Genomic DNA, 14,592 nt, shown 5'->3' on the forward strand with positions numbered 1-14,592 from the left:
TCGAAACAGACATAAGCATATGATTCGCCTGCCTAATGCCCCACTCGACACAGGAAACTTAAGAAGAAGCAGGCCCTGGGCCCCCTGGAGATGAAGGGAAACCCTTCTGGCAGGAGTCATGGGCCATGGGAGCTGCACTTCCGATTGGAAGTCCCCTCTTTGGGGCATGGAGTCCCTGGCTCTGATGGCCCTCCCATCCTACCACCAGGAGGCAGCCTCCACAGAGCTGGAGGCCTCTGCAAACAGCAGCAGTGATTGATGCAAAATCTCCCCCATTCGGGGCCTTGACATTACAAATTGCCAGCTCACCTCCCACTGCACGTGGGAAGCCAACCTGCTTCCCAGGTCATCCCGGGGACCTTCCCCACAGTGGGAATGTCGGGGGGGGCGTGGGAGGGGTGGGGGGGGAGGTGGAGAGCCAATCCGACATGGCTCCTTCCAAGTCTCCCACCTCCTAGCCCGACACCAAAAGGGGGCTGGGAGAATTCAGCCATTGTGTTTAGGAAGAGAGTTGGGGTGACGGGAGCTGGGGAACAATTCCACGTTTCGACTACATGTGGCAATGTGACAGCTTGCTCCACGACCCAGCGAGTGAATTGGTGCCCCGAATCCAAACAACACAGGCTTGCTCAACTGTTTGCTTTGCAATTGACAGTGAAGCCCCTCCATCCAGCCAGTGGCATATGGAAACTGTAGTCATTCCCATCACCGTATTTACTTTCTCTGAACAGGCACTTGTGCTGCTCACGCGGTTTTAATGATGTGACCAGCTGTCTTGGAGCAGGCTGACAAACAGTAAAAGGCAGAGCTGGCCCTGTGTGTGGGACAGCCCCTAATGGACATTTTAACCTCTGTCAACCATCTATAAATGGGGCACGACAATGGATGAAAATGAGAAGAATACTACTAATTGGACCAGTCCAACTGCTGGCTTTTATTTGCCATCCTGTGTTTAAGGAAGTTGAATTTCCGTTTATTATTACACCTGGAATTGTCACTCAGTAACGCGATTCAGCTGTATTTCATCGCAAGCTGTTGATCCGAATTCAGTGTCAATCTGACAATGGCCGCTTACTATCTATTTCTCTGCAATTTGAAAGTGTACAGAATGAATCGTTTATTTTTTCCCTCGCAAGATCGTCCAAGGCAAATAGATAGGAAACGCGATCTAAACCCCAGGCCGATTGTCTGGAAGGTTAATTGTATCAAGCTTTCAGAACAGTACAAATAGTTTTCCAATGCAAAGTAATTAAACTAAAGATGCTAGTGTGGCCTTGTATATTATACGATGACAGATCTTGTTATGAGCCTTTGTAGGAACATGAGTAATAATAGGGGATGTAGTTTCCTCCAACAATAGGGGTTAACCAACTCTTTGTATGTTGCCTTTAAGACAGCTGTTGTAGCGTTTATATCGATGCATTCTGATCTTTGTGTATTAACCAACGAAAGATCCCTTCCTCTCCGCACACATCATTGAAAAGAGCGGGCTTCTCTTTGTTTCAGGTCGCACTTTAAGTTTGACATTGTTTAACCAGACTCCTTCGCCTCCTGACTAGCTTGGGGTGGGGGGGGAATTATGTCACCCTGCACCCCCACCCCCACCCCCACCCCGGTGAGCGTGCAGGGTTATCTCCCAGATTTACGTACAATGGGACGGGTTTAGTGCTAGTCTGATGCGGCAGGATGAAGGAGGCAGGGCATTGACTGGACTTTTCCCCAAACCCCTCCACCCCGGGAATCCCTTTCAACAGGTATTAATCAATCCCATCGCACTGGGCCGAACGGCAGGAAAGGTTGACAACAAGATGTTTTGTCAGTGGCTGGTGGTTCCTTATTCTCTGGAACTAAAATGCCCCGATTTCATGACTTTTTTTAAAAAAAAGTTGAATTACACAGAATGAGGAACAGGTTCAGTTTGACAGGTTCTATGGTCCACCTGCCCTTCCTCAATTCATCTCACCCCATCAGTATTTCCTTCTATTCCTTTCCCTCACCTTAGACACATCAGTTTGCCTCAATTCTGTCCAGGATCAAGGGAGTTCTACGTTCTAATCTTTCTCTCTGAATTTCTCGGATATTGAAGGAAGCGAGAGTAGAAATTGCAGGGGTACAAGCCATAAGTTTTTAGTGTTCCCTAGACCCCGGACGTGCCAGAGGACTGGAGAATTGCAAACATTGCACCCTTGTTCAAAAAAAGGTTGTAAGGATTAGCCCAGCAATTACAGACCAGCTTAACTTCAGTGCTGGGCAGGATTCTAATAACAATTAGATAAAAGCAAAAAATACTGCAGATGCTGGAAATCTGAAAGTAAAACAGAAAATGCCGGAAAAGCTCAGCAGATGCTGTCAGGCCTGCCGAGGTTTTTCCAGCATTTTCTGTTTTTCTCCTAGAAACGATTATTTGAGATAGAATTAGTAGTCACGTGGAAAAATATGAGTTGATAAGGAAGAGCCAGCATGGATTTCTAAAGGGGAAATCAACTTGCTGGAGTTTTTTGAAGAGGGAACAGAAAAGGTCGATGAGGGTTATGCTGTTGATGTGGTGTACATGGACTTTGAAAATGCATTTGGCACAGTGCCACACAACAGACTTGAGAAAAGTTATTGCTCATGGAATAAAAGGGACAGTAGCAACATGGATACAAAATTGGCTGAAAAACAGGAAGCAGAGAGTAATGGTCAATGGATGTTTTTCAGGCTGGAGGAAGGTTTGTAGTGGAGTTCCTCAGGGGTCGGTATTGGGACCCTTACTTTTCCTGATATATATATATAAATGATCTAGATCTTGGAGTTCAGGGGAAAATTTCAAAGTTTGTGGATGATACAAAGCTTGGGAGTGTTGTGAACTGTGAGGAGGACAGTGTTGAACTTCAGAAGGACATAGACAAGTTGGTGGAGTGGGCAGATAGGTGGCAGATGAGGTTCGATGCGGAGAAGTGTGAGGTGCTGCATTTTGGTAGGAAGAACATGGACAGGAAATATAAGGGGTGAAATTTTGAAGGGGTGCAGGAGCAGAAAGACTTGGGTGTATATGTGCTTAGATCATTGAAAGTGGCAGGACAGGTGGAGAGAGCAATTAATAAAGCATATAGTATCCTGCGCTTGATTATTAGGGACATAGAGTACAAGAGCAAGGAGGTTATGCTGAATTTATATAAGACACTCATTAGATCATGGCTGTACTGTTCTGGGCACCATATTAAAGGAAGGATGTGAACTCATTGGAGAGAGTGCAGAAGAGGTTTACAAGAATGGTTCCAGGGATGAGAAACTTCAGCAATGAGGATGGATTGGAGAGGTTGGGACTGTTCGCCTGGAGAGAAGAAGGCTGAGAGGAGGTTTGATAGAGATGCTCAAAATCATGAGGGGGCTGGACAGAGTAGATAGGCAGAAGCTATTCCTGCTCGTAAAAGATCAAGAACGAGAGGGCACAGATTGAAAGTGATTTGCAAAAGAAGTAAATTGATGTAAGATTTTTTTTTGCACAATGAGTGGCTGGGGTCTGGAATGCACTACCTGGAAGTGTGATAGAGGCAGGTTCAATCGATTCATTCAAGAGGGCATTAGATGATTATTTGAATAGAAACAATGTACAGGGGTATGGGGAAAAGGCAGGGCAATGGCATTTGGTCATAATGTTCATTTGGAGAGCTGGTGCAGACACGATGGGCTGAATGGCCACCTTCTGTGCTGTTAAGATTCTGCGATTTCATTCTCCATCCCTTTTTAAACAAATGTTTTGCTACATTTATCAATTATAAGAGAGAGAGAAGGAGATCTTACACTAAAGCTCCTGATTCTACAACACTGGGCATCTATTTTGTAATTGTGCAGTCTGTAAATCGTAAATGGTCAAGATGCATGTGGCTCTGAGATTTCATAGGATCATGGAAAGATTATGGCACAGAAAGAGGCCATTTGGCCCATATGTCTGTGCTGGTCAAAAAATTAGCCAACCAGTCTAATCCCACTTTCCAGCATTTGGTCCATAACCCTGCAGGTTACGGCACTTGAGGTGCATATCCAGACACCTTCTAAATGAGTAGATGGTTTCTGCCTCCACTACCCTTTAAAGCAGTGAGTTCCAGACCTCCACAACCCTCTGGCTTGAAAAAATGTCCTTATTTCCCCTCTAATCCTTCTACCAATCACTTTAAATCTATGCCCTCTAGTCACTGCCCTCTCTGCTAAAGTAAATAGGCCCTTCCCATCCACTCTATCCAGTCCCCTCACAATTTTGTGCATCTCAATCAAATCTCCCCTCACCCTCCTCTGTTCCAAGGGGAACAATCCCAGCCTATCCAATCTCTTCTCATAGCATTCCAGTTCTGGCAACATCTTCATAAATCTCCTCTATACCCTCTCCAGTGCAATTATATCCTTCCTGTAGTGAGGTGATCAGAGCTGCACATGATACTTGAGTCATGGCCTAGTGTTTTGTATAGATCCAGCACAACCTCCCTGCTCTTATGCTCAGCGAATAAATGAAAGGATTTTGACTTTACTTTTCCAATTTTCTCTGCTCTTCTGAAATCACTAGTTCATGCCCATGGTGACAACACAATAGAATCTAATGGCCATTCTTCATTCTTAGGGTGTGAGTGCCATTTACAAGGCTGGCACTAAGAGGGACCCATCCTGAGATGGTGGCAATGTGTTGCCCTTTTAAATCATTTTGGCAGCAGTTTTGACACTTTTTTTGGGTCACTAAAGTTTTGCTTCTAACTTTCATCATACACCCCAGACCCCCCCACCCCATCCCCAACTCACAGTGATTAAAATGGAGAATCAGTGGTGGAGGGCTTTGAGTATCCTTCCCATTGGATCTGCGGTGACCTTGTCACAAGGGACTCACGGTGAAGGAGATAGAGGGAGTGTGTTACTGAGAGAACTGAAAGTGGAGCCAACGCTGTAGGTGCAGTGAAAAGCATTCATTCTTGGAATGGGGGTATCACTGGCAACGTCAACATGTCTTACCCATCGCTAAACTGCCCTGAGAAGGCAGTGATACAACTGAATGACTTGCTGGATCACTTCAAAAGACAACCACATTCCTGTGGCACTGGAGTCACTTGTAGGATCAGACTGGGTAAGACCGACAGAATTCCTTCACTAAAGGACATGAGTGAACGAGTTGAGTTTTTATCCTGTCCGACAGTTTCGTGGCCACTTTTAACGGTACCAGCTTTGTGTAAAATTGAATTCATATTCTGGTGGGAAAAGAATTTTCACAGTCTGGATTATCAGTGTAGGGCTCTGGATTACTGGGGTACTCTGCTGCCTGTGTCCTAACTCACACCAAGTCCCATTGGGGAGACGATGACATCATGGTAATGTCACTGACCTAGCAATGTAGAAGCCCAGGCTAATGCTCTAAGGGGCGAGGGTTCAAATCCCACCAAAGCAGCTGGTGGAATTTAAATTCAATGAATAAAATCTGGAATTGGAAGCTAGTTACAGTAATGGTGACCATGAAACTATCATCAGTTGTCATAAAAACCCATCTGGTTCACTAACATCCTTTAGGGAAGGAAATCTGCCATTCTTCCCTGGTCTGGCCTACATGTGACTCCAGACCCACAGCAATGTGGTTGACTCTTAACTGCCCTCTCTGAAATAGTCTAGCAAGCCACTCAGCTCAAGAGCAATTAGGGATGGGCAACAAATGCTGGCCTAGCCAGTGACACCCACATCCCAGGAAAGAATATTTAAAAACCTGTGATTGCCTCCTGGTTAAGCAATGCCTCAATTTTAAATCCTCATCCTTGTTTTCGAACCCCATCATGGTCTTATCCCTGTAATCTCCACCACCCCCATAACTCTCCAAGATCTCTGCATTCCTCTCATTCTGGCCTCTGGAGCATCTCTGATTTCAGTTGATCAAACTATGGTGCCGGGATCTTCGGCTGCCTGGGCCCTAAACTCTGGACTTCCCTCCCTAAATCTCTCCATCTCCCCACCTTTCCCCCCTTTAAGATTCTCCTTAAAATTTACCCTCTTGGCCGTGCTTTTGGAGACCTGTCCTAATATCTCCTTCTTTGGTTCAGTGTCAAGTTTTGTCTGATAGCGCTCCTGTGAAGCACCTTGGTGGGGGCTTTACTATATTAAGGGCGCTATACAGATGAAACTTGTTGCTCTTTGTGAAATACAGCGGCAAATTTCCAGTCTCAAACACCTGTCTTGATTAATCAATAATAATAATAGCTGCAACATTCCAATTTCAAGCCCATCGTGAGCAGTGCTGCGGTGATAAATGACTTGCGGAGGTTTTGAACTGAGATTGATTGTGAGTGACCTTTACTCCCAGGAAGTACTAGGGGAGGAGCTGCACTTCATCAGCACAACACTTAGTCGATGAGGAAGAGATTCTTCTTATCTCCTTCCTAGCAGGAACCTCAGTTTAGTGGTGAAGAATGATGGACTTTGAAATAAAGCAGTGTGTGTGGGAAGCTCTATAGTGAAGTCACAGGTCACACTACGTTTGTACTTTAAGAGCAAATGCGGAAAAATAAATAGTGACAATTGAGGGTTGGCCATTGAGAAGCATATCTGTGTTAAAAATTCCTCTAACAGCAGAAGTTGGATTGGAAGCTCAGGTTCTGTGAGTAAGCTTCACTTTTTCTCAATTGTGTATTTGCGGAGTGTCCTTTTCTACATTTTTCTTCAAGTGCTGATTGCCTTGATGGCTAATTTGACAATACATAGAAATTATGATTGGAAGTGAGTAGGGTTTCCAAACATGCCCCAAAGAGAAAGGGCTACAAACACATCTGTCATCATCACAAGCATGTCACTCTGGCACAATGGGTTCTTTACATGGGAGTTGATTATAGGAATTCTGCATTGACTTGACTCCTCCTGGCAAGTTAATACTGACTGTGTTTTCAGAAATATCCACTCCAGTGTGACCTTCATTTGGTTAGTAGTGCAGTGTTTAAATGTAATCCCACAAGGTGGGACATCTGGGGTATTCCAGGCCTCAGGATGGGTGTATTAGGTCAGTTAGTCCTGGGTGTGGGGCTATGAGGTTAGTCAGTCCTGGGGGTGAGAGCATTAGGTCAGTCAGCTCTGGGGGTGGGGGTTTTAGGTCAGTTAGTCCTGGGGTGGGTATATTGGCCAGTTAACCTGGGAATTGGTGTATTAGATCAGTTAATCCTGAGGGTGGGGATTTTAGGTCAGTTAGACCTGGGGGTGGGTTTATTGGGTCAGTGATTCCTGGGGCTGGGAGTATTAGTTTCAATGTTAGGGGTGAGGGTGTTAGGAAAGTTAGTCCTGGAAGTGGGGTATTAGGTCAGTTAGTCCTGATGGCAAGGGTGTCAGTCTCAATTTTGGGGGTGGGGGTGTTAGGTCAGTTAGTCCTTGGGGTGGGGGTGTTAGGTCTCAGTCCTAGGGTGGGAGTGGGGGGGAGGGGTGTGATTCTGTCTTCAATGGGCATAAATCTGTGGCAGAGTTGTAGAACAAGCTGCCAACCTACCAACTGCTGGTTTTAATCACACAAAGTCAAGGTTAATCCTCTTTGTGTTCTCAAAGCCTTTATTTTACGATTGAAGAAAATGACTTTATATTTATCCCAAATGATGCTTTAACTAAGGCAAGATTTGGGCTTAATGTTGCACTCATCTGTTGCAATGCAAAAATGCTCCTGATGCCGACATTGTTAATGTGTTTCATTGTGGGAAGCTACAGATCTTTGGATCTCTGAGTGCATAAATGTGTCTGAACAGCACATTGAAAAGCCCATGATCAAAGCACATGCGGTCCATGTTGGGGAATCACAGGCTCAACACTCACGATATTCCATCTGAAAGAGTTACCCACCAATGAACCCAGCCTCTGGCGAGCTCCTATGTTTCAAAGGGTAGCATTCCTGTCTGTGTGTTCATGACTTACACCAGGAGCTTGAGCTCAATACCAAAAGCTGAAACTCCAGTACAGTACTGTGCGAGTGCTGCACTGTCACAGGTGCTGCCTTTTGGAAAAGACATTAAGCATTGGATAAGACATTAAGCCCCGTCTGCCCTCTCAGGTGGATATAAAAGATCCTTTGGCATAGTTTTGAGGAAGAACAGAAGAGTTCTCCTGGCCAATATTTATCCCTCAATCAAATCACAAAAACAAATGGTCATTTGGATGTTGCTATTTGTGGGAGTTTGCTGTGTGCAAATTGACTACCACATTTCCTACATTGTAACAGTGACTGTACTATATTCACTGTTAAGTACTTTGAGCCAACCTATGGTTTATAAATGCAAGTTTTTCTCTTTCTTTCTTTTTCAGCCACAACAATCCCCTTACATTGACGTTGCCAGCTATGAAATGTATATGATGGGATATTTGAGCATTCCTTCTCTCATGCTAAAGTATAACAGCTACAATCACAGTGATTAGTGGAGCAAATGGTTTTCGAACAGTTGGAAGTTTATTTCACAAAGGAAAATGGATCATGTTCATATAACCTGTAATTTCAGGACCATATATTTTCGTCAAGTTCTCATGATAATTAGTCATCTGTATGATATATTAATGTAAATTCCCCTAAAGTAAATAAGGGAGGTTGTGAAGGAGATATGATAAATGGCTCTGATGATTAATGAGGGACTTCTCTCATTGTGAATGAGCACCAAGATAAAACACATGGGGTCAAGATCACATCTTATGGAATCAGTGATAAATGTGTTAACGTATTCATATCAAACTATTCGTTTTGCACCTTAGCTGAAGCCAGTGCATAATGCCAAACAGGTTAACTCCTTTATTCTGATAGAAATGTCATATCAATGCATTAGTTATAATATAAGGAAAATATGAACGTGGACACTGAATGAAATTAATCAAGATATAGCTGGAAAATGCTGACGATGCAGGTGATGGGCTAAGGATGCATCACACTTCTCAATCTTCTCCTGAAGCTGCTAATTTCACACTGGGCTATAGGTCCACAGACACTGGAGGCCTCATCATACTGCAGCCGATAAGAACAGTTCTGTTCTCATGGCAAAACACTGGTGGGAATTGCAGCTGTAAAACTGTCTGGCCAAGTCTGCACTCCTGCCAACTGCTACTTCCAACCAAAGAAAGAAAGAAAGATTTTAATTAGGCCTTTAGGCCCCTTGAGCCTGCTCTGCCGTTCAATAAGATCATGGCTGGTAAACCTAGACATCAAGTCCACTCTCCACCCTATCTCATATCACTTGGCTTCCTTGGATCAACCTGCATTTATATGGCGTCTTTCAGAACCTCAGGATGTTCCAAAGCGCTTTACAGCCAATAAATCTGTTTTAATCTAGAAAATGTGGCAGCCACCTTGCACACAGCAAGCTCCCACAAACAGGAACATGATAATGACCAGATAATCTGTTTTACTGATGATGATTGAAGGATAAATATTGGCCAGGACACTGGGGCACTCGATTCTTCTTTGAAATAGTACCATGGAATGTCTTGCACTCATCCAAGAGTGCTGGGGAGGGTGTCCCTTGGTTTCGCATCTCATCTGAAAGAGAGCATCTCTGACAATGCAGCACTCCCTCAGCACTACATTGGGAGTGCCAACCTGGATTTTGTGCCCAAGTCCCAGGAGTGAGACTTGAACCCACAACCTTCTGACTCAAACGTGAGTGCTGCCCACTTAGCCAAGGATAATGGAGTCATAATGCTAACAGGGTTTTTTTTTTATTATTCATTAATGGGATGTGGGCTTCGCTGGCTGGGCCAGCATTTATTGCCCATCCCTAGTTTCTTGAACCGCTGCAGTCCCTGTGGTGTAGGTGGATATGGTGGGTAACTCTGAACTCCTGACTAGCGAGGCCCTTGGCTCCGAGCAGAGTCTTGCACTCTGTAAACGGCAGCCGATAATTCAATAATAGAGGCAGCCACAGCCCAACCATCAGCTGACACTCATTTTCCAATGTGGTAGCAATCAGCATTGGCAGCCATGGCTGAACCTAACATCTCTCAACACAAACTAAGGCACCAAACCTTGGGTCTCTCTGCTCATAATGGCACACTGCCTAGCAGTAATCCCAACCAAATCAAATATATGCACCAACAGTGTAAGAAATAGTTTCTTTATAATTGTATGGTACTCGAATGGAAGTAGCTGACACAGCATTAAATTAGATGCCCTCTAATGGTTGCTAACTTTGGGCAAATCCCTAAAAGTCACACCTCCCTCCAACTGCTCTGCCCCCAAACTCTCACTATTGGTCGCCTAACACATCCACCTTAGCGGAGTTCTGCGAATGGGGAAATGAATAGGCTCTTCCTTATCTGATTGGATCATCCTTCACTAACAGTCAAACAGCCTTTTTCTCCCATGTCTGATAACTTCCCAACTGATAAACAAACGAATTCAAAGAACCTTTTCAAAAAGTAATTATTTAATGCCATGACAACTTGTCTCAAGGTGTTGCTTGCAGCAGTGTTCTGGAGATTCTCAGTTCTGCCTCTTCAGGTGATCTCCTTGAAATCTGCCATCATCTCCCCTCTCCTCAAAAAAACCAACACTTGACCCCAACGTCCTTGCAAATCTCAATCCCATTTCCAACGTCCCTTTCCTTTTCAAAGGCCTTGAAAATGTTGTCACCTCCCAAAATCCATGCCTGCCTTTCTGGAACTCCATGTTTGAATCCATCTAATCAGTCCTTCCCCCCAGTACCTACTAATGTCAAAAAATGACACTGTATGGAACTGTGACAAAAGTAAACTTTCTCTCCTCATCCTCCTCGCCGTGTCTGCATCCTTTGACGTGGTTGAATTTGTGCATTGTCAGTCAGGCGACCTATGATGGCCAACTTTTATCTTTCAATAAAGCAATTTTCCGAGAGTTTGCCAATTCTCTCGGTCCCAGGAAAACCGGTTTCGTAATGGGGAACATTGGTTTTGTTGCGGAGTTTGATTCTTCACATTCTTCAATCAAGAGAATTTTAGTAGCAAGTGGCCATCCCGTGAAACATGAGAAGATTTTTTTTTTGTTACTTGGTCGTACGTGTAGATACAAATAACAGTTGAGGTCCAAACAAAACGAAAGTGTCTACTTTGCATTGCCTGGAGGTTGTGGTTGTGAGTGCTCGGAACAAAAAGCTGTTCAGATGTCTGTCTCATGTCATTGTTTTAGGCCAACACAGAGTCCGTTGTTTGCATTCCTCCACATGGCCGTACGTACAGTGCACATTATTCCAATTCTTTTCCTATGCTTCAACAGCCCCACGCTCATTAATCATGGAGTACTGAAGTGAAAAAATGCAGACTATCGTTTTTCATGGGGGTTCTCTCTCTCTCTCTCTGTCTCACACACACACACATACACACGCACACACACCCAGACATTGGCTGCTCTACACCATTCCAACAAAACACAGTTGGAGCCTGTACAATATCTCCAGGGAATGAGTTTGGACAGTCTCAAATCTGCTCCCTAATCATCACGAACTTACAGCACAAAAACAGCACTGTGGGAGTACCTACACCACATGGATGGCAGCGGTTCGAGAAGGTTCAAGATGTCGCTGTCACTGTCGATTTCCCCTCAATATAGAAGATGGTTGTTTCTTGCACGCGTAGAGCAATCTGTTTTGCTTTCTAACATGGCTGTGGAGCCTGATTGCAGACCTGTATGGCTTTCTACAGTGTGGGCAAAGATAAACTGTCCGATTGTAATGGGACTGCCTAATCTCATTTATCTTTTGTCCTCAACTGTCTGTATTCTTTGTTGTTCAAAGAAAGCAATGCCACTATTTTAGATTGCTCCCCATCTAATTCTTTCTCGTGCATTTTTCTCCTTGTCTGTGGAGGACATGCCAAATTTCCTGAGGTTTGCCTTCAAGGAGCCTCTGAACCTTAATCTCGGCTGACCTCGCAGGCAGTGTCCAAGTTTAGGTTGTGAATACATGATCACATTAGGGATTTTATGGTCAGTCATATGTTCTACACGTCCACTCTTGGGCTCTGCTCCTGAGTGCTTCAATTGAAGATAGTTTTGCTTATTGAAGCACCTCAGTGTTGGGCACTTTATCACCCCTTTTGATGCCCGTGATGTTCCGAATGCATCTCATATGGGACCTGTCCAAGGGTTTAATATGCCTGGAGTAAGTAGTCCATGTCTCACAGGCATGCAGGAGGGCAGGTGTTACCACAGACTTATACACAGCAAGTTTTGTTGTAAGTTTGATATTTAATTTCATACAAAGTCTCTTGTGTAAATGAGCAATTGGCGGCTCACCACCAATTTCTCAAAGGCAATTAGGGATGAGCGATAAGCATTGGCCTTGCCAGCAATACTCATGTCACATGAAAGGCTAAAAAAAATTCCTATTTCCACTGCCCTTGATGAAGAGCATCCTGATTTCATTCCTCACCATTCCCCCATCAGAGGAAAGAAGGTTTTTTCCTGTATCTGCCCTATCAAATCTTTTTATTATTGTAAATATTTCAACTAGATCACCCGTCAACCTTTGGAACACAAGGGCATGTATAACCTTATCTCATGATTTAGCCCTTTAGTTCCTCGTTTCATTTTGGTGAATCGGCTGGGCAATCCCCCTCGGCCAATATAACCTTCCTCAGGTGCGGTGCCCAAAATCTTCAGGTGGGGTCCAACCATGACTGAAGAATAACTTCTTCCCCTTCATAGGATCATAGAATAGAATTATAGAAGAGTTACAGCATAGACGGAGGCTATTTGGCCCATCAAATCCGTGCCAGGTCCTGCAAGAGCAACTTCGCTAGTCCCACTTCCACCCCTTTTTCCTGTAGCCCTGCAAATTTTATCCCTTCAGGTGTTTAAATGATTCCCTTTAGAAACCACGCTTGGCTCTGTCTCCACCGCTTTCTCAGGCAGTACATTCCAGATCCTAACCACTCGCTGCGTGAAAAGGATGCTCCTTGTGTCACCTCTAGTTCTTTTGCCAATCACTTTAAACCGGTGCCCTCTGGTTCTCGATCCTTCCACCAATGGGAACAGTTTCTCCCTATCTACTCTGCTTAGACCACTCCTGATTTTGCACACCTCTGCCAAATTTCCTTTTAGCCTTCCCTTCTCGAAGGAGAACAATCCCTGTTCAATTCCAGATTGGCAGTGACTAGAGTTGTCAACTCTCCAGGGTTGTTCTGGGGTGTCCAGGAATTAAAGATTAATCTCCCAGGCATGGATGAGTACAATCCAGGAGAAAATTCATAGCATTTTTTAAAAATGTGCATTTTTTTTTACATTTTCCTTTACACTGTCGCAATTTCTAAACATGTTTGTGATGAGGGAAGAAACAACTGTTTGACCAACAGTCAAGATTCATCTAATCAGGTATCAAAGAGTCTGCCAGCTTTCCAATTGGTTGTGGGAAGACAGGTGACATGGAGAAGAGTGTGTCAGGTAACCAATGGCAGGAGCCTGGGGTCAGGGCAAGAGCTCATGTGACAAAAACTCCAGGGATTCATCCAATGAGAGTTGGCAACCCTAGCAGTGACCCATCTGATGTCTTGACATATGAACATACAAGCAAGGAGCAGGAGTAGGCCATTCAGCCTCTCGAGCCTGCTCCACCACTTAATAAGTTCATGGCTGATCTGATCCCACCTGTCAACGAAGAATCTATCCACCCCTGCCTTAAAAATATTCAAAGACTCTGCTTCCACCACCTTTTCAGGAAAAGAGTTCCAAAGACTCACGACCCTCTGAGTGAAAAATTTTGCTTCATCTCTGTGTTAAATGGACGACCCCTTATTTTTAAACAGTCGCCCCTAGTTCTAGATTCTCCCACAAGAGGAAACATCCTCTCCACATCCACCCTGTCAAGACCCCTCAGGAGCTTAAAATGTTTCAATCAAGTCACCCCTTACTCTTCTAAACTCCAGCGGATACAAGCCTCGCCTGTCCAACCTTACCTCATATGACAACCCGTCCGTTCCATGTATTAGTCTGGTAAACCTTCTCTGAAGTGCTTCCAAAGCATTTACATCCTTAAATAAGGTGACCAATACTGTACACAGTACTCCAGATGTGGTCTCACTAGTGCCCTGTACAACTGCAGCACAACCTCCCTACTTTTGTATTCAATTCCCCTCACAATAACTGATAGCATTCTATTAGCTTTCCTAATTACTGGCTGTACTTGCATATTAGCCTTTTGTGAATCATGCACTAGGACACCCAGATCCTTCTGTACCTTGGAGCTCTCACCCATTTAGATAATATGCTTCGCTTTTATTCTTCCTGCCAAAATGGACAATTTCACATCTTCTCATATTATATTACATCTGCCAGGTCTTTGCCCACTCACTTAACCTATCTGTAGAAAAGCCAAAGATTTAATTGTAATTTCAAATGACTGGGGCCACAGTGTTTTGCAGTAGCCAGTAACACTCTGTTCGGTATCCAAAATTAAGGTGAGCTTCCTTCCAAAGGGCGGAATTTTACGGGTCCTGTCACGGCAGGGGGTGGGGCTATAAAATGCGGCAGCTCATTCCAAAGCCCGTTGACTTCACCAAGACTGTAAAATCCCACCGGCATAAAATTCCACCCAAAGTGTGTGTTTGAGCCTAGACATAGGGCAGAAATTTTAGTTCAGCCTGCTGGCGTGGTCGGCGAGCCCAGGA

The 14,592-nt window shown here is 44.4% G+C and overlaps 1 long non-coding RNA gene across 1 annotated transcript in view; it reads left to right on the forward strand.

The window, feature by feature from the left end:
- The window catches only part of LOC121286412, a 160,787-nt gene extending 151,741 nt beyond the window's left edge, over nucleotides 1–9,046 (forward strand). The window contains exon 3 of the long non-coding RNA XR_005944932.1: nucleotides 8,281–9,046. This is a non-coding gene — a long non-coding RNA (uncharacterized LOC121286412). The remainder of the gene's footprint in view (nucleotides 1–8,280) is intronic.
- Nucleotides 9,047–14,592: the final 5,546 nt, after the last annotated feature.

The sequence above is a fragment of the Carcharodon carcharias genome, chromosome 13 (genome assembly GCF_017639515.1).
Source record: "Carcharodon carcharias isolate sCarCar2 chromosome 13, sCarCar2.pri, whole genome shotgun sequence".
Classification (NCBI taxonomy): Eukaryota; Metazoa; Chordata; class Chondrichthyes; order Lamniformes; family Lamnidae; genus Carcharodon; species Carcharodon carcharias.